Here is a 25,043-nt window from a genome sequence, read left to right on the forward strand (position 1 = left end):
CATTGGACTATGGATGTTCGGATTTCAATGATTCATTTTAAACATGTGAGATATAATTTTTATATGCAGATATGCAAATATCCTTTATTGTATCAATTTGGTCAAAGATTTTTTTCCAACACAGATTACCAAAATTGAACAAGTTAACAGGTAAATTCTTACCTTTTCCAAAAGGATACCTTTTACTATGCACCAAAAACCTAAAAAACCTATAACTATGTGTACATCATGCACATCATTGTTTATGTTGAATTTATTTTCCTATGGGAATTACATTTAGAAATGTACATTCTTTACAACATTGTCATCCATTGAATTCATGCAGAGTTTGAAGATTTCAAATTGTGACAAAATGAAAGACTCGACCACGAAGGGACTCGAACCCTCAATCTTCTGATCCCAAGTCAGACGCCTTATCCATTAGGCCACGCGGTCATCTTTATAGAAGTTGTCGAACCTGTGGAAGGTGTGGTAATAGTAACCTCAAGTATAACATTCAAAATTTAGAAGTTTTTTCTAGATATATGTTTTGGAAAAACTTGCATATGAATTACAAAATGAATTCCAACATATTTTAGTGATTTATGTTGAGTGAACATTACAAAGTATACCTTTCACATAGCCTAGATTTTGTAAAATCCTTAACTTAGCTGAGAAATAACTTAACTTTTCTATATGCATGCTATAAAGTTTTATAAAAAGATTAGGGATGTAGGCATTAGAGCAATTTTTCATTGAGCTATGGCTGTTCTGATTTCACTGATTCCTTCTAAACATGTGAGATGTATTTTTTATATGCAGATATGCAAATAACCATTATAGTATCAATTTGGTCAAAGAATTGCTTTGCAACACAGATTACCAATATCAAACAAGTTAACAGGTAAACACTGACATTTTCCTAAAGGTTTTTTAAGTTTTATGAAAATATTAGGGATGTAGGCTTTATAGCAATTTCTCATTGGACTATGGATGTTCGGATTTCAATGATTCATTTTAAACATGTGAGATATAATTTTTATATGCAGATATGCAAATATCCTTTATTGTATGAATTTGGTCAAAGATTTTTTTCCAACACAGATTACCAAAATTGAACAAGTTAAGAGGCAAATACTTACATTTTCCAAAAGGATACCTTTTACTATGCACCAAAAACCTAAAAAACCTATAACTATGTGTACATCATGCACATCATTGTTTATGTTGAATTTATTTTCCTATGGGAATTACATTTAGAAATGTACATTCTTTACAACATTGTCATCCATTGAATTCATGCAGAGTTTGAAGATTTCAAATTGTGACAAAATGAAAGACTCGACCACGAAGGGACTCGAACCCTCGATCTTCTGATCCGAAGTCAGAGGCCTTATCCATTAGGCCACGCAGTCATCTTTATAGAAGTTGTCGAACCTGTAGAAGGTGTGGTAAAAGTAACCTCAAGTATAACATTCAAAATTTAGAAGTTTTTTCTAGATATATGTATTGGAAAAACTTGCATATGAATTACAAAATGAAATCCAACATATTTTAGTGATTTATGTTGAGTGAACATTACAAAGTATACCTTTCACATAGCCTAGATTTTGTAAAATCCTTAACTTAGCTGAGAAATAACTTAACTTTTCTATAGGCATGCTATAAAGTTTTATAAAAAGATTAGGGATGTAGGCATTAGAGCAATTTCTCATTGAGCTATGGCTGTTCTGATTTCACTGATTCCTTCTAAACATGTGAGATGTATTTTTTATATGCAGATATGCAAATAACCATTATAGTATCAATTTGGTCAAAGAATTGCTTTGCAACACAGATTACCAAAATCAAACAAGTTAACAGGTAAACACTGACATTTTCCTAAAGGTTTTTTAAGTTTTATGAAAATATTAGGGATGTAGGCTTTATAGCAATTTCTCATTGGACTATGGATGTTCGGATTTCAATGATTCATTTTAAACATGTGAGATATAATTTTTATATGCAGATATGCAAATATCCTTTATTGTATCAATTTGGTCAAAGATTTTTTTCCAACACAGATTACCAAAATTGAACAAGTTAACAGGTAAATACTTACCATTTCCAAAAGGATACCTTTTACTATGCACCAAAAACCTAAAAAACCTATAACTATGTGTACATCATGCACATCATTGTTTATGTTGTATTTATTTTCCTATGGGAATTACATTTAGAAATGTACATTCTTTACAACATTGTCATCCATTGAATTCATGCAGAGTTTGAAGATTTCAAATTGTGACAAAATGAAAGACTCGACCACGAAGGGACTCGAACCCTCAATCTTCTGATCCGAAGTCAGACGCCTTATCCATTAGGCCACGCAGTCATCTTTATAGAAGTTGTCGAACCTGTAGAAGGTGTGGTAAAAGTAACCTCAAGTATAACATTCAAAATTTAGAAGTTTTTTCTAGATATATGTATTGGAAAAACTTGCATATGAATTACAAAATGAAATCCAACATATTTTAGTGATTTATGTTGAGTGAACATTACAAAGTATACCTTTCACATAGCCTAGATTTTGTAAAATCCTTAACTTAGCTGAGAAATAACTTAACTTTTCTATAGGCATGCTATAAAGTTTTATAAAAAGATTAGGGATGTAGGCATTAGAGCAATTTCTCATTGAGCTATGGCTGTTCTGATTTCACTGATTCCTTCTAAACATGTGAGATGTATTTTTTATATGCAGATATGCAAATAACCATTATAGTATCAATTTGGTCAAAGAATTGCTTTGCAACACAGATTACCAAAATCAAACAAGTTAACAGGTAAACACTGACATTTTCCTAAAGGTTTTTTAAGTTTTATGAAAATATTAGGGATGTAGGCTTTATAGCAATTTCTCATTGGACTATGGATGTTCGGATTTCAATGATTCATTTTAAACATGTGAGATATAATTTTTATATGCAGATATGCAAATATCCTTTATTGTATCAATTTGGTCAAAGATTTTTTTCCAACACAGATTACCAACACAGATTTTCCAACACAGATTACCAAAATTGAACAAGTTAACAGGTAAATACTTACCATTTCCAAAAGGATACCTTTTACTATGCACCAAAAACCTAAAAAACCTATAACTATGTGTACATCATGCACATCATTGTTTATGTTGTATTTATTTTCCTATGGGAATTACATTTAGAAATGTACATTCTTTACAACATTGTCATCCATTGAATTCATGCAGAGTTTGAAGATTTCAAATTGTGACAAAATAAAAGACTCGACCACGAAGGGACTCGAACTCTCAATCTTCTGATCCGAAGTCAGACGCCTTATCCATTAGGCCACGCAGTCATCTTTATAGAATTTGTCGAACCTGTGGAAGGTGTGGTAATAGTAACCTCAAGTATAACATTCAAAATTTAGAAGCTTTTTCTAGAGGTATGTTTTGGAAAAACTTGCATATGAATTACAAAATAAAATCCAACATATTTTAGTGATTTATGTTGAGTGAACATTACAAAGTATACCTTTCACATAGCCTAGATTTTGTAAAATCCTTAACTTAGCTGAGAAATAACTTAACTTTTCTATAGGCATGCTATAAAGTTTTATAAAAAGATTAGGGATGTAGGCATTAGAGCAATTTCTCATTGAGCTATGGCTGTTCTGATTTCAGTGATTCCTTCTAAACATGTGAGATGTATTTTTTATATGCAGATATGCAAATAACCATTATAGTATCAATTTGGTCAAAGAATTGCTTTGCAACACAGATTACCAAAATCAAACAAGTTAACAGGTAAACACTGACATTTTCCTAAAGGTTTTTTAAGTTTTATGAAAATATTAGGGATGTAGGCTTTATAGCAATTTCTCATTGGACTATGGATGTTCGGATTTCAATGATTCATTTTAAACATGTGAGATATAATTTTTATATGCAGATATGCAAATATCCTTTATTGTATCAATTTGGTCAAAGATTTTTTTCCAACACAGATTACCAAAATTGAACAAGTTAAGAGGTAAATACTTACATTTTCCAAAAGGATACCTTTTACTATGCACCAAAAACCTAAAAAACCTATAACTATGTGTACATCATGCACATCATTGTTTATGTTGAATTTATTTTCCTATGGGAATTACATTTAGAAATGTACATTCTTTACAACATTGTCATCCATTGAATTCATGCAGAGTTTGAAGATTTCAAATAGTGACTTGACCATGAAGGGACACGAACCCTCAATCTTCTGATCAGAAGTCAGACGCCTCATCCATTATGCCACGCTGTCATCTATGTCGAAATTGTCGAACCTGTGGAAGGTGTGGTAATAGTAACCTCAAGTATAACATTCAAAATTTAGAAGCTTTTTCTAGAGGTATGTTTTGGAAAAACTTGCATATGAATTACAAAATGAAATCCAACATATTTTAGTGATTTATGTTGAGTGAACATTACAAAGTATACCTTTCACATAGCCTAGATTTTGTAAAATCCTTAACTTAGCTGAGAAATAACTTAACTTTTCTACAGGCATGCTATAAAGTTTTATAAAAAGATTAGGGATGTAGGCATTAGAGCAATTTCTCATTGAACTATGGGTGTTCTGATTTCACTGATTCCTTCTAAACATGTGAGATGTATTTTTTATATGCAGATATGCAAATAACCATTATAGTATCAATTTGGTCAAAGAACTGCTTTGCAACACAGATTACCAAAATCAAACAAGTTAACAGGTAAACACTTACATTTTCCTAAAGGTTTTTTAAGAATTATGAAAATATTAGGGATGTAGGCTTTATAGCAATTTCTCATTGGACTATGGATGTTCGGATTTCAATGATTCATTTTAAACATGTGAGATATAATTTTTATATGCAGATATGTAATATCCTTTATTGTATCAATTTGGTCAAAGATTTTTTTCCAACACAGATTACCAAAATTGAACAAGTTAACAGGTAAATACTTACCTTTTCCAAAAGGATACCTTTTACTATGCACCAAAAACCTAAAAAAACTATAACTATGTGTACATCATGCACATCATTGTTTATGTTGTATTTATTTTCCTATGGGAATTACATTTAGAAATGTACATTCTTTACAACATTGTCATCCATTGAATTCATGCAGAGTTTGAAGATTTCAAATTGTGACAAAATGAAAGACTCGACCACGAAGGGACTCGAACCCTCAATCTTCTGATCCGAAGTCAGACGCCTTATCCATTAGGCCACGCGGTCATCTTTATAGAAGTTGTCGAACCTGTGGAAGGTGTGGTAAAAGTAACCTCAAGTATAACATTCAAAATTTAGAAGTTTTTTCTAGATATATGTTTTGGAAAAACTTGCATATGAATTACAAAATGAAATCCAACATATTTTAGTGATTTATGTTGAGTGAACATTACAAAGTATACCTTTCACATAGCCTAGATTTTGTAAAATCCTTAACTTAGCTGAGAAATAACTTAACTTTTCTATAGGCATGCTATAAAGTTTTATAAAAAGATTAGGGATGTAGGCATTAGAGCAATTTCTCATTGAACTATGGGTGTTCTGATTTCACTGATTCCTTCTAAACATGTGAGATGTATTTTTTATATGCAGATATGCAAATAACCATTATAGTATCAATTTGGTCAAAGAACTGCTTTGCAACACAGATTACCAAAATCAAACAAGTTAACAGGTAAACACTTACATTTTCCTAAAGGTTTTTTAAGAATTATGAAAATATTAGGGATGTAGGCTTTATAGCTATTTCTCATTGGACTATGGATGTTCGGATTTCAATGATTCATTTTAAACATGTGAGATATAATTTTTATATGCAGATATGTAATATCCTTTATTGTATCATTTTGGTCAAAGATTTTTTTCCAACACAGATTACCAAAATTGAACAAGTTAACAGGTAATTACTTACCTTTTCCAAAAGGATACCTTTTACTATGCACCAAAAACCTAAAAAAACTATAACTATGTGTACATCATGCACATCATTGTTTATGTTGTATTTATTTTCCTATGGGAATTACATTTAGAAATGTACATTCTTTACAACATTGTCATCCATTGAATTCATGCAGAGTTTGAAGATTTCAATTAGTGACAAAAAGAATGACTTGACCACGAAGGGACACGAACCCTCAATCTTCTGATCAGAAGTCAGACGCCTCATCCATTATGCCATGCTGTCATCTATGTCGAAATTGTCAAACCTGTGGAAGGTGTGGTAATAGTAACCTCAAGTATAACATTCAAAATTTAGAAGCTTTTTCTAGAGCTATGTTTTGGAAAAACTTGCATATGAATTACAAAATGAAATCCAACATATTTTAGTGATTTATGTTGAGTGAACATTACAAAGTATACCTTTCACATAGCCTAGATTTTGTAAAATCCTTAACTTAGCTGAGAAATAACTTAACTTTTCTATAGGCATGCTAAAAAAGTTTTATAAAAAGATTTTGGATGTAGGCATTAGAGCAATTTCTCATTGGACTATGGATGTTCGGATTTCAATGATTCATTTTAAACATGTGAGATATAATTTTTATATGCAGATATGCAAATATCCTTTATTGTATCAATTTGGTCAAAGATTTTTTTCCAACACAGATTACCAAAATTGAACAAGTTAACAGGTAAATTCTTACCTTTTCCAAAAGGATACCTTTTACTATGCACCAAAAACCTAAAAAACCTATAACTATGTGTACATCATGCACATCATTGTTTATGTTGAATTTATTTTCCTATGGGAATTACATTTAGAAATGTACATTCTTTACAACATTGTCATCCATTGAATTCATGCAGAGTTTGAAGATTTCAAATTGTGACAAAATGAAAGACTCGACCACGAAGGGACTCGAACCCTCAATCTTCTGATCCGAAGTCAGATGGCTTATCCATTAGGCCACGCGGTCATCTTTATAGAAGTTGTCGAACCTGTGGAAGGTGTGGTAATAGTAACCTCAAGTATAACATTCAAAATTTAGAAGTTTTTTCTAGATATATGTTTTGGAAAAACTTGCATATGAATTACAAAATGAATTCCAACATATTTTAGTGATTTATGTTGAGTGAACATTACAAAGTATACCTTTCACATAGCCTAGATTTTGTAAAATCCTTAACTTAGCTGAGAAATAACTTAACTTTTCTATAGGCATGCTATAAAGTTTTATAAAAAGATTAGGGATGTAGGCATTAGAGCAATTTTTCATTGAGCTATGGCTGTTCTGATTTCACTGATTCCTTCTAAACATGTGAGATGTATTTTTTATATGCAGATATGCAAATAACCATTATAGTATCAATTTGGTCAAAGAATTGCTTTGCAACACAGATTACCAATATCAAACAAGTTAACAGGTAAACACTGACATTTTCCTAAAGGTTTTTTAAGTTTTATGAAAATATTAGGGATGTAGGCTTTATAGCAATTTCTCATTGGACTATGGATGTTCGGATTTCAATGATTCATTTTAAACATGTGAGATATAATTTTTATATGCAGATATGCAAATATCCTTTATTGTATGAATTTGGTCAAAGATTTTTTTCCAACACAGATTACCAAAATTGAACAAGTTAAGAGGTAAATACTTACATTTTCCAAAAGGATACCTTTTACTATGCACCAAAAACCTAAAAAACCTATAACTATGTATACATCATGCACATCATTGTTTATGTTGTATTTATTTTCCTATGGGAATTACATTTAGAAATGTACATTCTTTACAACATTGTCATCCATTGAATTCATGCAGAGTTTGAAGATTTCAAACTGTGACAAAATGAAAGACTCGACCACGAAGGGACTCGAACCCTCAATCTTCTGATCCGAAGTCAGACGCCTTATCCATTAGGCCACGCGGTCATCTTTATAGAAGTTGTCGAACCTGTGGAAGGTGTGGTAAAAGTAACCTCAAGTATAACATTCAAAATTTAGAAGTTTTTTCTAGATATATGTTTTGGAAAAACTTGCGTATGAATTACAAAATGAAATCCAACATATTTTAGTGATTTATGTTGAGTGAACATTACAAAGTATACCTTTCACATAGCCTAGATTTTGTAAAATCCTTAACTTAGCTGAGAAATAACTTAACTTTTCTATAGGCATGCTATAAAGTTTTATAAAAAGATTAGGGATGTAGGCATTAGAGCAATTTCTCATTGAACTATGGGTGTTCTGATTTCACTGATTCCTTCTAAACATGTGAGATGTATTTTTTATATGCAGATATGCAAATAACCATTATAGTATCAATTTGGTCAAAGAACTGCTTTGCAACACAGATTACCAAAATCAAACAAGTTAACAGGTAAACACTTACATTTTCCTAAAGGTTTTTTAAGAATTATGAAAATATTAGGGATGTAGGCTTTATAGCAATTTCTCATTGGACTATGGATGTTCGGATTTCAATGATTCATTTTAAACATGTGAGATATAATTTTTATATGCAGATATGTAATATCCTTTATTGTATCATTTTGGTCAAAGATTTTTTTCCAACACAGATTACCAAAATTGAACAAGTTAACAGGTAAATACTTACCTTTTCCAAAAGGATACCTTTTACTATGCACCAAAAACCTAAAAAAACTATAACTATGTGTACATCATGCACATCATTGTTTATGTTGTATTTATTTTCCTATGGGAATTACATTTAGAAATGTACATTCTTTACAACATTGTCATCCATTGAATTCATGCAGAGTTTGAAGATTTCAATTAGTGACAAAAAGAATGACTTGACCACGAAGGGACACGAACCCTCAATCTTCTGATCAGAAGTCAGACGCCTCATCCATTATGCCATGCTGTCATCTATGTCGAAATTGTCAAACCTGTGGAAGGTGTGGTAATAGTAACCTCAAGTATAACATTCAAAATTTAGAAGCTTTTTCTAGAGGTATGTTTTGGAAAAACTTGCATATGAATTACAAAATGAAATCCAACATATTTTAGTGATTTATGTTGAGTGAACATTACAAAGTATACCTTTCACATAGCCTAGATTTTGTAAAATCCTTAACTTAGCTGAGAAATAACTTAACTTTTCTATAGGCATGCTATAAAGTTTTATAAAAAGATTTTGGATGTAGGCATTAGAGCAATTTCTCATTGGACTATGGATGTTCGGATTTCAATGATTCATTTTAAACATGTGAGATATAATTTTTATATGCAGATATGCAAATATCCTTTATTGTATCAATTTGGTCAAAGATTTTTTTCCAACACAGATTACCAAAATTGAACAAGTTAACAGGTAAATTCTTACCTTTTCCAAAAGGATACCTTTTACTATGCACCAAAAACCTAAAAAACCTATAACTATGTGTACATCATGCACATCATTGTTTATGTTGAATTTATTTTCCTATGGGAATTACATTTAGAAATGTACATTCTTTACAACATTGTCATCCATTGAATTCATGCAGAGTTTGAAGATTTCAAATTGTGACAAAATGAAAGACTCGACCACGAAGGGACTCGAACCCTCAATCTTCTGATCCGAAGTCAGATGGCTTATCCATTAGGCCACGCGGTCATCTTTATAGAAGTTGTCGAACCTGTGGAAGGTGTGGTAATAGTAACCTCAAGTATAACATTCAAAATTTAGAAGTTTTTTCTAGATATATGTTTTGGAAAAACTTGCATATGAATTACAGAATGAAATCCAACATATTTTAGTGATTTATGTTGAGTGAACATTACAAAGTATACCTTTCACATAGCCTAGATTTTGTAAAATCCTTAACTTAGCTGAGAAATAACTTAACTTTTCTATAGGCATGCTATAAAGTTTTATAAAAAGATTAGGGATGTAGGCATTAGATCAATTTTTCATTGAGCTATGGCTGTTCTGATTTCACTGATTCCTTCTAAACATGTGAGATGTATTTTTTATATGCAGATATGCAAATAACCATTATAGTATCAATTTGGTCAAAGAATTGCTTTGCAACACAGATTACCAATATCAAACAAGTTAACAGGTAAACACTGACATTTTCCTAAAGGTTTTTTAAGTTTTATGAAAATATTAGGGATGTAGGCTTTATAGCAATTTCTCATTGGACTATGGATGTTCGGATTTCAATGATTCATTTTAAACATGTGAGATATAATTTTTATATGCAGATATGTAATATCCTTTATTGTATCAATTTGGTCAAAGATTTTTTTCCAACACAGATTACCAAAATTGAACAAGTTAACAGGTAAATACTTACCTTTTCCAAAAGGATACCTTTTACTATGCACCAAAAACCTAAAAAAACTATAACTATGTGTACATCATGCACATCATTGTTTATGTTGTATTTATTTTCCTATGGGAATTACATTTAGAAATGTACATTCTTTACAACATTGTCATCCATTGAATTCATGCAGAGTTTGAAGATTTCAAATTGTGACAAAATGAAAGACTCGACCACGAAGGGACTCGAACCCTCAATCTTCTGATCCGAAGTCAGACGCCTTATCCATTAGGCCACGCGGTCATCTTTATAGAAGTTGTCGAACCTGTGGAAGGTGTGGTAAAAGTAACCTCAAGTATAACATTCAAAATTTAGAAGTTTTTTCTAGATATATGTTTTGGAAAAACTTGCATATGAATTACAAAATGAAATCCAACATATTTTAGTGATTTATGTTGAGTGAACATTACAAAGTATACCTTTCACATAGCCTAGATTTTGTAAAATCCTTAACTTAGCTGAGAAATAACTTAACTTTTCTATAGGCATGCTATAAAGTTTTATAAAAAGATTAGGGATGTAGGCATTAGAGCAATTTCTCATTGAACTATGGGTGTTCTGATTTCACTGATTCCTTCTAAACATGTGAGATGTATTTTTTATATGCAGATATGCAAATAACCATTATAGTATCAATTTGGTCAAAGAACTGCTTTGCAACACAGATTACCAAAATCAAACAAGTTAACAGGTAAACACTTACATTTTCCTAAAGGTTTTTTAAGAATTATGAAAATATTAGGGATGTAGGCTTTATAGCTATTTCTCATTGGACTATGGATGTTCGGATTTCAATGATTCATTTTAAACATGTGAGATATAATTTTTATATGCAGATATGTAATATCCTTTATTGTATCATTTTGGTCAAAGATTTTTTTCCAACACAGATTACCAAAATTGAACAAGTTAACAGGTAATTACTTACCTTTTCCAAAAGGATACCTTTTACTATGCACCAAAAACCTAAAAAAACTATAACTATGTGTACATCATGCACATCATTGTTTATGTTGTATTTATTTTCCTATGGGAATTACATTTAGAAATGTACATTCTTTACAACATTGTCATCCATTGAATTCATGCAGAGTTTGAAGATTTCAATTAGTGACAAAAAGAATGACTTGACCACGAAGGGACACGAACCCTCAATCTTCTGATCAGAAGTCAGACGCCTCATCCATTATGCCATGCTGTCATCTATGTCGAAATTGTCAAACCTGTGGAAGGTGTGGTAATAGTAACCTCAAGTATAACATTCAAAATTTAGAAGCTTTTTCTAGAGCTATGTTTTGGAAAAACTTGCATATGAATTACAAAATGAAATCCAACATATTTTAGTGATTTATGTTGAGTGAACATTACAAAGTATACCTTTCACATAGCCTAGATTTTGTAAAATCCTTAACTTAGCTGAGAAATAACTTAACTTTTCTATAGGCATGCTAAAAAAGTTTTATAAAAAGATTTTGGATGTAGGCATTAGAGCAATTTCTCATTGGACTATGGATGTTCGGATTTCAATGATTCATTTTAAACATGTGAGATATAATTTTTATATGCAGATATGCAAATATCCTTTATTGTATCAATTTGGTCAAAGATTTTTTTCCAACACAGATTACCAAAATTGAACAAGTTAACAGGTAAATTCTTACCTTTTCCAAAAGGATACCTTTTACTATGCACCAAAAACCTAAAAAACCTATAACTATGTGTACATCATGCACATCATTGTTTATGTTGAATTTATTTTCCTATGGGAATTACATTTAGAAATGTACATTCTTTACAACATTGTCATCCATTGAATTCATGCAGAGTTTGAAGATTTCAAATTGTGACAAAATGAAAGACTCGACCACGAAGGGACTCGAACCCTCAATCTTCTGATCCGAAGTCAGATGGCTTATCCATTAGGCCACGCGGTCATCTTTATAGAAGTTGTCGAACCTGTGGAAGGTGTGGTAATAGTAACCTCAAGTATAACATTCAAAATTTAGAAGTTTTTTCTAGATATATGTTTTGGAAAAACTTGCATATGAATTACAAAATGAATTCCAACATATTTTAGTGATTTATGTTGAGTGAACATTACAAAGTATACCTTTCACATAGCCTAGATTTTGTAAAATCCTTAACTTAGCTGAGAAATAACTTAACTTTTCTATAGGCATGCTATAAAGTTTTATAAAAAGATTAGGGATGTAGGCATTAGAGCAATTTTTCATTGAGCTATGGCTGTTCTGATTTCACTGATTCCTTCTAAACATGTGAGATGTATTTTTTATATGCAGATATGCAAATAACCATTATAGTATCAATTTGGTCAAAGAATTGCTTTGCAACACAGATTACCAATATCAAACAAGTTAACAGGTAAACACTGACATTTTCCTAAAGGTTTTTTAAGTTTTATGAAAATATTAGGGATGTAGGCTTTATAGCAATTTCTCATTGGACTATGGATGTTCGGATTTCAATGATTCATTTTAAACATGTGAGATATAATTTTTATATGCAGATATGCAAATATCCTTTATTGTATGAATTTGGTCAAAGATTTTTTTCCAACACAGATTACCAAAATTGAACAAGTTAAGAGGTAAATACTTACATTTTCCAAAAGGATACCTTTTACTATGCACCAAAAACCTAAAAAACCTATAACTATGTATACATCATGCACATCATTGTTTATGTTGTATTTATTTTCCTATGGGAATTACATTTAGAAATGTACATTCTTTACAACATTGTCATCCATTGAATTCATGCAGAGTTTGAAGATTTCAAACTGTGACAAAATGAAAGACTCGACCACGAAGGGACTCGAACCCTCAATCTTCTGATCCGAAGTCAGACGTCTTATCCATTAGGCCACGCGGTCATCTTTATAGAAGTTGTCGAACCTGTGGAAGGTGTGGTAAAAGTAACCTCAAGTATAACATTCAAAATTTAGAAGTTTTTTCTAGATATATGTTTTGGAAAAACTTGCGTATGAATTACAAAATGAAATCCAACATATTTTAGTGATTTATGTTGAGTGAACATTACAAAGTATACCTTTCACATAGCCTAGATTTTGTAAAATCCTTAACTTAGCTGAGAAATAACTTAACTTTTCTATAGGCATGCTATAAAGTTTTATAAAAAGATTAGGGATGTAGGCATTAGAGCAATTTCTCATTGAACTATGGGTGTTCTGATTTCACTGATTCCTTCTAAACATGTGAGATGTATTTTTTATATGCAGATATGCAAATAACCATTATAGTATCAATTTGGTCAAAGAACTGCTTTGCAACACAGATTACCAAAATCAAACAAGTTAACAGGTAAACACTTACATTTTCCTAAAGGTTTTTTAAGAATTATGAAAATATTAGGGATGTAGGCTTTATAGCAATTTCTCATTGGACTATGGATGTTCGGATTTCAATGATTCATTTTAAACATGTGAGATATAATTTTTATATGCAGATATGTAATATCCTTTATTGTATCATTTTGGTCAAAGATTTTTTTCCAACACAGATTACCAAAATTGAACAAGTTAACAGGTAAATACTTACCTTTTCCAAAAGGATACCTTTTACTATGCACCAAAAACCTAAAAAAACTATAACTATGTGTACATCATGCACATCATTGTTTATGTTGTATTTATTTTCCTATGGGAATTACATTTAGAAATGTACATTCTTTACAACATTGTCATCCATTGAATTCATGCAGAGTTTGAAGATTTCAATTAGTGACAAAAAGAATGACTTGACCACGAAGGGACACGAACCCTCAATCTTCTGATCAGAAGTCAGACGCCTCATCCATTATGCCATGCTGTCATCTATGTCGAAATTGTCAAACCTGTGGAAGGTGTGGTAATAGTAACCTCAAGTATAACATTCAAAATTTAGAAGCTTTTTCTAGAGGTATGTTTTGGAAAAACTTGCATATGAATTACAAAATGAAATCCAACATATTTTAGTGATTTATGTTGAGTGAACATTACAAAGTATACCTTTCACATAGCCTAGATTTTGTAAAATCCTTAACTTAGCTGAGAAATAACTTAACTTTTCTATAGGCATGCTATAAAGTTTTATAAAAAGATTTTGGATGTAGGCATTAGAGCAATTTCTCATTGGACTATGGATGTTCGGATTTCAATGATTCATTTTAAACATGTGAGATATAATTTTTATATGCAGATAAGCAAATATCCTTTATTGTATCAATTTGGTCAAAGATTTTTTTCCAACACAGATTACCAAAATTGAACAAGTTAACAGGTAAATTCTTACCTTTTCCAAAAGGATACCTTTTACTATGCACCAAAAACCTAAAAAACCTATAACTATGTGTACATCATGCACATCATTGTTTATGTTGAATTTATTTTCCTATGGGAATTACATTTAGAAATGTACATTCTTTACAACATTGTCATCCATTGAATTCATGCAGAGTTTGAAGATTTCAAATTGTGACAAAATGAAAGACTCGACCACGAAGGGACTCAAACCCTCAATCTTCTGATCCGAAGTCAGATGGCTTATCCATTAGGCCACGCGGTCATCTTTATAGAAGTTGTCGAACCTGTGGAAGGTGTGGTAATAGTAACCTCAAGTATAACATTCAAAATTTAGAAGTTTTTTCTAGATATATGTTTTGGAAAAACTTGCATATGAATTACAGAATGAAATCCAACATATTTTAGTGATTTATGTTGAGTGAACATTACAAAGTATACCTTTCACATAGCCTAGATTTTGTAAAATCCTTAACTTAGCTGAGAAATAACTTAACTTTTCTATAGGCATGCTATAAAGTTTTATAAAAAGATTAGGGATGTAGGCATTAGATCAATTTTTCATTGAGCTATGGCTGTTCTGATTTCACTGATTCCTTCTAAACATGTGAGATGTATTTTTTATATGCAGATATGCAAATAACCATTATAGTATCAATTTGGTCAAAGAATTGCTTTGCAACACAGATTACCAATATCAAACAAGTTAACAGGTAAACACTGACATTTTCCTAAAGGTTTTTTAAGTTTTATGAAAATATTAGGGATGTAGGCTTTATAGCAATTTCTCATTGGACTATGGATGTTCGGATTTCAATGATTCATTTTAAACATGTGAGATATAATTTTTATATGCAGATATGCAAATATCCTTTATTGTATGAATTTGGTCAAAGATTTTTTTCCAACACAGATTACCAAAATTGAACAAGTTAAGAGGTAAATACTTACATTTTCCAAAAGGATACCTTTTACTATGCACCAAAAACCTAAAAAACCTATAACTATGTATACATCATGCACATCATTGTTTATGTTGTATTTATTTTCCTATGGGAATTACATTTAGAAATGTACATTCTTTACAACATTGTCATCCATTGAATTCATGCAGAGTTTGAAGATTTCAAATTGTGACAAAATGAAAGACTCAACCACGAAGGGACTCGAACCCTCAATCTTCTGATCCGAAGTCAGACGCCTTATCCATTAGGCCACGCAGTGAACTTTATAGAATTTGTCGAACCTGTGGAAGGTGTGGTAATAGTAACCTCAAGTATAACATTCAAAATTTAGAAGCTTTTTCTAGAGGTATGTTTTGGAAAAACTTGCATATGAATTACAAAATGAAATCCAACATATTTTAGTGATTTATGTTGAGTGAACATTACAAAGTATACCTTTCACATAGCCTAGATTTTGTAAAATCCTTAACTTAGCTGAGAAATAACTTAACTTTTCTACAGGCATGCTATAAAGTTTTATAAAAAGATTAGGGATGTAGGCATTAGAGCATTTTCTCATTGAACTATGGGTGTTCTGATTTCACTGATTCCTTCTAAACATGTGAGATGTATTTTTTATATGCAGATATGCAAATAACCATTATAGTATCAATTTGGTCAAAGAACTGCTTTGCAACACAGATTACCAAAATCAAACAAGTTAACAGGTAAACACTTACATTTTCCTAAAGGTTTTTTAAGAATTATGAAAATATTAGGGATGTAGGCTTTATAGCAATTTCTCATTGGACTATGGATGTTCGGATTTCAATGATTCATTTTAAACATGTGAGATATAATTTTTATATGCAGATATGTAATATCCTTTATTGTATCAATTTGGTCAAAGATTTTTTTCCAACACAGATTACCAAAATTGAACAAGTTAACAGGTAAATACTTACCTTTTCCAAAAGGATAATTTTACTATGCACCAAAAACCTAAAAAAACTATAACTATGTGTACATCATGCACATCATTGTTTATGTTGTATTTATTTTCCTATGGGAATTACATTTAGAAATGTACATTCTTTACAACATTGTCATCCATTGAATTCATGCAGAGTTTGAAGATTTCAAATTGTGACAAAATGAAAGACTCGACCACGAAGGGACTCGAACCCTCAATCTTCTGATCCGAAGTCAGACGCCTTGTCCATTAGGCCACGCGGTCATCTTTATAGAAGTTGTCGAACCTGTGGAAGGTGTGGTAAAAGTAACCTCAAGTATAACATTCAAAATTTAGAAGTTTTTTCTAGATATATGTTTTGGAAAAACTTGCATATGAATTACAAAATGAAATCCAACATATTTTAGTGATTTATGTTGAGTGAACATTACAAAGTATACCTTTCACATAGCCTAGATTTTGTAAAATCCTTAACTTAGCTGAGAAATAACTTAACTTTTCTATAGGCATGCTATAAAGTTTTATAAAAAGATTAGGGATGTAGGCATTAGAGCAATTTCTCATTGAACTATGGGTGTTCTGATTTCACTGATTCCTTCTAAACATGTGAGATGTATTTTTTATATGCAGATATGCAAATAACCATTATAGTATCAATTTGGTCAAAGAACTGCTTTGCAACACAGATTACCAAAATCAAACAAGTTAACAGGTAAACACTTACATTTTCCTAAAGGTTTTTTAAGAATTATGAAAATATTAGGGATGTAGGCTTTATAGCAATTTCTCATTGGACTATGGATGTTCGGATTTCAATGATTCATTTTAAACATGTGAGATATAATTTTTATATGCAGATATGTAATATCCTTTATTGTATCATTTTGGTCAAAGATTTTTTTCCAACACAGATTACCAAAATTGAACAAGTTAACAGGTAAATACTTACCTTTTCCAAAAGGATACCTTTTACTATGCACCAAAAACCTAAAAAAACTATAACTATGTGTACATCATGCACATCATTGTTTATGTTGTATTTATTTTCCTATGGGAATTACATTTAGAAATGTACATTCTTTACAACATTGTCATCCATTGAATTCATGCAGAGTTTGAAGATTTCAATTAGTGACAAAAAGAATGACTTGACCACGAAGGGACACGAACCCTCAATCTGCTGATCAGAAGTCAGACACCTCATCCATTATGCCATGCTGTCATCTATGTCGAAATTGTCAAACCTGTGGAAGGTGTGGTAATAGTAACCTCAAGTATAACATTCAAAATTTAGAAGCTTTTTCTAGAGGTATGTTTTGGAAAAACTTGCATATGAATTACAAAATGAAATCCAACATATTTTAGTGATTTATGTTGAGTGAACATTACAAAGTATACCTTTCACATAGCCTAGATTTTGTAAAATCCTTAACTTAGCTGAGAAATAACTTAACTTTTCTATAGGCATGCTATAAAGTTTTATAAAAAGATTTTGGATGTAGGCATTAGAGCAATTTCTCATTGAACTATGGGTGTTCTGATTTCACTGATTCCTTCTAAACATGTGAGATGTATTTTTTATATGCAGATATGCAAATAACCATTATAGTATCAATTTGGTCAAAGAACTGCTTTGCAACACAGATTACCAAAATCAAAAAAGTTAACAGGTAAACACTGACATTTTCCTAAAGGTTTTTTAAGTTTTATGAAAATATTAGGGATGTAGGCTTTATAGCAATTTCTCTTTGGACTATGGATGTTCGGATTTCAGTGATTCATTTTAAACATGTGAGATATAATTTTTATATGCAGATATGCAAATATCCTTTATTGTATCAATTTGGTCAAAGATTTTTTTCCAACACAGATTACCAAAATTGAACAAGTTAACAGGTAAATTCTTACCTTTTCCAAAAGGATACCTTTTACTATGCACCAAAAACCTAAAAAACCTATAACTATGTGTACATCATGCACATCATTGTTTATGTTGAATTTATTTTCCTATGGGAATTACATTTAGAAATGTACATTCTTTACAACATTGTCATCCATTGAATTCATGCAGAGTTTGAAGATTTCAAATTGTGACAAAATGAAAGACTCGACCACGAAGGGACTCGAACCCTCAATCTTCTGATCTGAAGTCAGATGGCTTATCCATTAGGCCACGCGGTCATCTTTATAGAAGTTGTCGAACCTGTGGAAGGTGTGGTAATAGTAACCTCAAGTATAACATTCAAAATTTAGAAGTTTTTTCTAGATATATGTTTTGGAAAAACTTGCATATGAATTACAAAATGAAATCCAACATATTTTAGTGATTTATGTTGAGTGAACATTACAAAGTATACCTTTCACATAGCCTAGATTTTGTAAAATCCTTAACTTAGCTGAGAAATAACTTAACTTTTCTATAGGCATGCTATAAAGTTTTATAAAAAGATTAGGGATGTAGGCATTAGAGCAATTTTTCATTGAGCTATGGCTGTTCTGATTTCACTGATTCCTTCTAAACATGTGAGATGTATTTTTTATATGCAGATATGCAAATAACCATTATAGTATCAATTTGGTCAAAGAATTGCTTTGCAACACAGATTACCAATATCAAACAAGTTAACAGGTAAACACTGACATTTTCCTAAAGGTTTTTTAAGTTTTATGAAAATATTAGGGATGTAGGCTTTATAGCAATTTCTCATTGGACTATGGATGTTCGGATTTCAATGATTCATTTTAAACATGTGAGATATAATTTTTATATGCAGATATGCAAATATCCTTTATTGTATGAATTTGGTCAAAGATTTTTTTCCAACACAGATTACCAAAATTGAACAAGTTAAGAGGTAAATACTTACATTTTCCAAAAGGATACCTTTTACTATGCACCAAAAACCTAAAAAACCTATAACTATGTATACATCATGCACATCATTGTTTATGTTGTATTTATTTTCCTATGGGAATTACATTTAGAAATGTACATTCTTTACAACATTGTCATCCATTGAATTCATGCAGAGTTTGAAGATTTCAAACTGTGACAAAATGAAAGACTCGACCACGAAGGGACTCGAACCCTCAATCTTCTGATCCGAAGTCAGACGCCTTATCCATTAGGCCACGCGGTCATCTTTATAGAAGTTGTCGAACCTGTGGAAGGTGTGGTAAAAGTAACCTCAAGTATAACATTCAAAATTTAGAAGTTTTTTCTAGATATATGTTTTGGAAAAACTTGCGTATGAATTACAAAATGAAATCCAACATATTTTAGTGATTTATGTTGAGTGAACATTACAAAGTATACCTTTCACATAGCCTAGATTTTGTAAAATCCTTAACTTAGCTGAGAAATAACTTAACTTTTCTATAGGCATGCTATAAAGTTTTATAAAAAGATTAGGGATGTAGGCATTAGAGCAATTTCTCATTGAACTATGGGTGTTCTGATTTCACTGATTCCTTCTAAACATGTGAGATGTATTTTTTATATGCAGATATGCAAATAACCATTATAGTATCAATTTGGTCAAAGAACTGCTTTGCAACACAGATTACCAAAATCAAACAAGTTAACAGGTAAACACTTACATTTTCCTAAAGGTTTTTTAAGAATTATGAAAATATTAGGGATGTAGGCTTTATAGCAATTTCTCATTGGACTATGGATGTTCGGATTTCAATGATTCATTTTAAACATGTGAGATATAATTTTTATATGCAGATATGTAATATCCTTTATTGTATCATTTTGGTCAAAGATTTTTTTCCAACACAGATTACCAAAATTGAACAAGTTAACAGGTAAATACTTACCTTTTCCAAAAGGATACCTTTTACTATGCACCAAAAACCTAAAAAAACTATAACTATGTGTACATCATGCACATCATTGTTTATGTTGTATTTATTTTCCTATGGGAATTACATTTAGAAATGTACATTCTTTACAACATTGTCATCCATTGAATTCATGCAGAGTTTGAAGATTTCAATTAGTGACAAAAAGAATGACTTGACCACGAACCCTCAATCTTCTGATCAGAAGTCAGACGCCTCATCCATTATGCCATGCTGTCATCTATGTCGAAATTGTCAAACCTGTGGAAGGTGTGGTAATAGTAACCTCAAGTATAACATTCAAAATTTAGAAGCTTTTTCTAGAGGTATGTTTTGGAAAAACTTGCATATGAATTACAAAATGAAATCCAACATATTTTAGTGATTTATGTTGAGTGAACATTACAAAGTATACCTTTCACATAGCCTAGATTTTGTAAAATCCTTAACTTAGCTGAGAAATAACTTAACTTTTCTATAGGCATGCTATAAAGTTTTATAAAAAGATTTTGGATGTAGGCATTAGAGCAATTTCTCATTGGACTATGGATGTTCGGATTTCAATGATTCATTTTAAACATGTGAGATATAATTTTTATATGCAGATATGCAAATATCCTTTATTGTATCAATTTGGTCAAAGATTTTTTTCCAACACAGATTACCAAAATTGAACAAGTTAACAGGTAAATTCTTACCTTTTCCAAAAGGATACCTTTTACTATGCACCAAAAACCTAAAAAACCTATAACTATGTGTACATCATGCACATCATTGTTTATGTTGAATTTATTTTCCTATGGGAATTACATTTAGAAATGTACATTCTTTACAACATTGTCATCCATTGAATTCATGCAGAGTTTGAAGATTTCAAATTGTGACAAAATGAAAGACTCGACCACGAAGGGACTCGAACCCTCAATCTTCTGATCCGAAGTCAGATGGCTTATCCATTAGGCCACGCGGTCATCTTTATAGAAGTTGTCGAACCTGTGGAAGGTGTGGTAATAGTAACCTCAAGTATAACATTCAAAATTTAGAAGTTTTTTCTAGATATATGTTTTGGAAAAACTTGCATATGAATTACAGAATGAAATCCAACATATTTTAGTGATTTATGTTGAGTGAACATTACAAAGTATACCTTTCACATAGCCTAGATTTTGTAAAATCCTTAACTTAGCTGAGAAATAACTTAACTTTTCTATAGGCATGCTATAAAGTTTTATAAAAAGATTAGGGATGTAGGCATTAGATCAATTTTTCATTGAGCTATGGCTGTTCTGATTTCACTGATTCCTTCTAAACATGTGAGATGTATTTTTTATATGCAGATATGCAAATAACCATTATAGTATCAATTTGGTCAAAGAATTGCTTTGCAACACAGATTACCAATATCAAACAAGTTAACAGGTAAACACTGACATTTTCCTAAAGGTTTTTTAAGTTTTATGAAAATATTAGGGATGTAGGCTTTATAGCAATTTCTCATTGGACTATGGATGTTCGGATTTCAATGATTCATTTTAAACATGTGAGATATAATTTTTATATGCAGATATGCAAATATCCTTTATTGTATGAATTTGGTCAAAGATTTTTTTCCAACACAGATTACCAAAATTGAACAAGTTAAGAGGTAAATACTTACATTTTCCAAAAGGATACCTTTTACTATGCACCAAAAACCTAAAAAACCTATAACTATGTATACATCATGCACATCATTGTTTATGTTGTATTTATTTTCCTATGGGAATTACATTTAGAAATGTACATTCTTTACAACATTGTCATCCATTGAATTCATGCAGAGTTTGAAGATTTCAAATTGTGACAAAATGAAAGACTCGACCACGAAGGGACTCGAACCCTCAATCTTCTGATCCGAAGTCAGACGCCTTATCCATTAGGCCACGCAGTGAACTTTATAGAATTTGTCGAACCTGTGGAAGGTGTGGTAATAGTAACCTCAAGTATAACATTCAAAATTTAGAAGCTTTTTCTAGAGGTATGTTTTGGAAAAACTTGCATATGAATTACAAAATGAAATCCAACATATTTTAGTGATTTATGTTGAGTGAACATTACAAAGTATACCTTTCACATAGCCTAGATTTTGTAAAATCCTTAACTTAGCTGAGAAATAACTTAACTTTTCTACAGGCATGCTATAAAGTTTTATAAAAAGATTAGGGATGTAGGCATTAGAGCAATTTCTCATTGAACTATGGGTGTTCTGATTTCACTGATTCCTTCTAAACATGTGAGATGTATTTTTTATATGCAGATATGCAAATAACCATTATAGTATCAATTTGGTCAAAGAACTGCTTTGCAACACAGATTACCAAAATCAAACAAGTTAACAGGTAAACACTTACATTTTCCTAAAGGTTTTTTAAGAATTATGAAAATATTAGGGATGTAGGCTTTATAGCAATTTCTCATTGGACTATGGATGTTCGGATTTCAATGATTCATTTTAAACATGTGAGATATAATTTTTATATGCAGATATGTAATATCCTTTATTGTATCAATTTGGTCAAAGATTTTTTTCCAACACAGATTACCAAAATTGAACAAGTTAACAGGTAAATACTTACCTTTTCCAAAAGGATAATTTTACTATGCACCAAAAACCTAAAAAAACTATAACTATGTGTACATCATGCACATCATTGTTTATGTTGTATTTATTTTCCTATGGGAATTACATTTAGAAATGTACATTCTTTACAACATTGTCATCCATTGAATTCATGCAGAGTTTGAAGATTTCAAATTGTGACAAAATGAAAGACTCGACCACGAAGGGACTCAAACCCTCAATCTTCTGATCCGAAGTCAGACGCCTTGTCCATTAGGCCACGCGGTCATCTTTATAGAAGTTGTCGAACCTGTGGAAGGTGTGGTAAAAGTAACCTCAAGTATAACATTCAAAATTTAGAAGTTTTTTCTAGATATATGTTTTGGAAAAACTTGCATATGAATTACAAAATGAAATCCAACATATTTTAGTGATTTATGTTGAGTGAACATTACAAAGTATACCTTTCACATAGCCTAGATTTTGTAAAATCCTTAACTTAGCTGAGAAATAACTTAACTTTTCTATAGGCATGCTATAAAGTTTTATAAAAAGATTAGGGATGTAGGCATTAGAGCAATTTCTCATTGAACTATGGGTGTTCTGATTTCACTGATTCCTTCTAAACATGTGAGATGTATTTTTTATATGCAGATATGCAAATAACCATTATAGTATCAATTTGGTCAAAGAACTGCTTTGCAACACAGATTACCAAAATCAAACAAGTTAACAGGTAAACACTTACATTTTCCTAAAGGTTTTTTAAGAATTATGAAAATATTAGGGATGTAGGCTTTATAGCAATTTCTCATTGGACTATGGATGTTCGGATTTCAATGATTCATTTTAAACATGTGAGATATAATTTTTATATGCAGATATGTAATATCCTTTATTGTATCATTTTGGTCAAAGATTTTTTTCCAACACAGATTACCAAAATTGAACAAGTTAACAGGTAAATACTTACCTTTTCCAAAAGGATACCTTTTACTATGCACCAAAAACCTAAAAAAACTATAACTATGTGTACATCATGCACATCATTGTTTATGTTGTATTTATTTTCCTATGGGAATTACATTTAGAAATGTACATTCTTTACAACATTGTCATCCATTGAATTCATGCAGAGTTTGAAGATTTCAATTAGTGACAAAAAGAATGACTTGACCACGAAGGGACACGAACCCTCAATCTTCTGATCAGAAGTCAGACACCTCATCCATTATGCCATGCTGTCATCTATGTCGAAATTGTCAAACCTGTGGAAGGTGTGGTAATAGTAACCTCAAGTATAACATTCAAAATTTAGAAGCTTTTTCTAGAGGTATGTTTTGGAAAAACTTGCATATGAATTACAAAATGAAATCCAACATATTTTAGTGATTTATGTTGAGTGAACATTACAAAGTATACCTTTCACATAGCCTAGATTTTGTAAAATCCTTAACTTAGCTGAGAAATAACTTAACTTTTCTATAGGCATGCTATAAAGTTTTATAAAAAGATTTTGGATGTAGGCATTAGAGCAATTTCTCATTGAACTATGGGTGTTCTGATTTCACTGATTCCTTCTAAACATGTGAGATGTATTTTTTATATGCAGATATGCAAATAACCATTATAGTATCAATTTGGTCAAAGAACTGCTTTGCAACACAGATTACCAAAATCAAAAAAGTTAACAGGTAAACACTGACATTTTCCTAAAGGTTTTTTAAGTTTTATGAAAATATTAGGGATGTAGGCTTTATAGCAATTTCTCTTTGGACTATGGATGTTCGGATTTCAGTGATTCATTTTAAACATGTGAGATATAATTTTTATATGCAGATATGCAAATATCCTTTATTGTATCAATTTGGTCAAAGATTTTTTTCCAACACAGATTACCAAAATTGAACAAGTTAACAGGTAAATTCTTACCTTTTCCAAAAGGATACCTTTTACTATGCACCAAAAACCTAAAAAACCTATAACTATGTGTACATCATGCACATCATTGTTTATGTTGAATTTATTTTCCTATGGGAATTACATTTAGAAATGTACATT

At 30.9% G+C, this 25,043-nt stretch overlaps 17 non-coding genes across 17 annotated transcripts; all 17 read right to left on the reverse strand.

Annotated features, from left to right (window-relative positions):
- Positions 1-362: 362 nt before the first annotated feature.
- TRNAP-UGG (transfer RNA proline (anticodon UGG)) lies at positions 363-435 on the reverse strand. The gene has a single exon. It is a non-coding gene; the product is annotated as a tRNA-Pro (tRNA).
- Positions 436-1,321: 886 nt separating this feature from the next.
- On the reverse strand, positions 1,322-1,394 carry TRNAR-UCG (transfer RNA arginine (anticodon UCG)). Its single transcript has one exon. It is a non-coding gene; the product is annotated as a tRNA-Arg (tRNA).
- Positions 1,395-2,280: 886 nt separating this feature from the next.
- TRNAR-UCG (transfer RNA arginine (anticodon UCG)) lies at positions 2,281-2,353 on the reverse strand. The gene has a single exon. It is a non-coding gene; the product is annotated as a tRNA-Arg (tRNA).
- A 913-nt stretch (positions 2,354-3,266) lies between these two features.
- On the reverse strand, positions 3,267-3,339 carry TRNAR-UCG (transfer RNA arginine (anticodon UCG)). The gene has a single exon. It is a non-coding gene; the product is annotated as a tRNA-Arg (tRNA).
- Positions 3,340-5,171: 1,832 nt separating this feature from the next.
- On the reverse strand, positions 5,172-5,244 carry TRNAR-UCG (transfer RNA arginine (anticodon UCG)). Its single transcript has one exon. It is a non-coding gene; the product is annotated as a tRNA-Arg (tRNA).
- A 1,618-nt stretch (positions 5,245-6,862) lies between these two features.
- On the reverse strand, positions 6,863-6,935 carry TRNAR-UCG (transfer RNA arginine (anticodon UCG)). The gene has a single exon. It is a non-coding gene; the product is annotated as a tRNA-Arg (tRNA).
- Positions 6,936-7,821: 886 nt separating this feature from the next.
- TRNAR-UCG (transfer RNA arginine (anticodon UCG)) lies at positions 7,822-7,894 on the reverse strand. The gene has a single exon. It is a non-coding gene; the product is annotated as a tRNA-Arg (tRNA).
- A 1,617-nt stretch (positions 7,895-9,511) lies between these two features.
- TRNAR-UCG (transfer RNA arginine (anticodon UCG)) lies at positions 9,512-9,584 on the reverse strand. The gene has a single exon. It is a non-coding gene; the product is annotated as a tRNA-Arg (tRNA).
- Positions 9,585-10,469: 885 nt separating this feature from the next.
- Positions 10,470-10,542, reverse strand: TRNAR-UCG (transfer RNA arginine (anticodon UCG)). Its single transcript has one exon. It is a non-coding gene; the product is annotated as a tRNA-Arg (tRNA).
- A 1,618-nt stretch (positions 10,543-12,160) lies between these two features.
- Positions 12,161-12,233, reverse strand: TRNAR-UCG (transfer RNA arginine (anticodon UCG)). Its single transcript has one exon. It is a non-coding gene; the product is annotated as a tRNA-Arg (tRNA).
- An 886-nt stretch (positions 12,234-13,119) lies between these two features.
- On the reverse strand, positions 13,120-13,192 carry TRNAR-UCG (transfer RNA arginine (anticodon UCG)). The gene has a single exon. It is a non-coding gene; the product is annotated as a tRNA-Arg (tRNA).
- Positions 13,193-15,767: 2,575 nt separating this feature from the next.
- On the reverse strand, positions 15,768-15,841 carry TRNAR-UCG (transfer RNA arginine (anticodon UCG)). Its single transcript has one exon. It is a non-coding gene; the product is annotated as a tRNA-Arg (tRNA).
- An 884-nt stretch (positions 15,842-16,725) lies between these two features.
- Positions 16,726-16,798, reverse strand: TRNAR-UCG (transfer RNA arginine (anticodon UCG)). Its single transcript has one exon. It is a non-coding gene; the product is annotated as a tRNA-Arg (tRNA).
- A 2,803-nt stretch (positions 16,799-19,601) lies between these two features.
- TRNAR-UCG (transfer RNA arginine (anticodon UCG)) lies at positions 19,602-19,674 on the reverse strand. The gene has a single exon. It is a non-coding gene; the product is annotated as a tRNA-Arg (tRNA).
- Positions 19,675-21,281: 1,607 nt separating this feature from the next.
- On the reverse strand, positions 21,282-21,354 carry TRNAR-UCG (transfer RNA arginine (anticodon UCG)). Its single transcript has one exon. It is a non-coding gene; the product is annotated as a tRNA-Arg (tRNA).
- Positions 21,355-22,239: 885 nt separating this feature from the next.
- TRNAR-UCG (transfer RNA arginine (anticodon UCG)) lies at positions 22,240-22,313 on the reverse strand. The gene has a single exon. It is a non-coding gene; the product is annotated as a tRNA-Arg (tRNA).
- An 884-nt stretch (positions 22,314-23,197) lies between these two features.
- Positions 23,198-23,270, reverse strand: TRNAR-UCG (transfer RNA arginine (anticodon UCG)). Its single transcript has one exon. It is a non-coding gene; the product is annotated as a tRNA-Arg (tRNA).
- Between the last annotated feature and the right edge of the window lie 1,773 nt (positions 23,271-25,043).

Source organism: Taudactylus pleione, unplaced genomic scaffold, assembly GCF_031769625.1.
Source record: "Taudactylus pleione unplaced genomic scaffold, aTauple2 ptg000914l, whole genome shotgun sequence".
Lineage (NCBI taxonomy): Eukaryota > Metazoa > Chordata > Amphibia > Anura > Myobatrachidae > Taudactylus > Taudactylus pleione.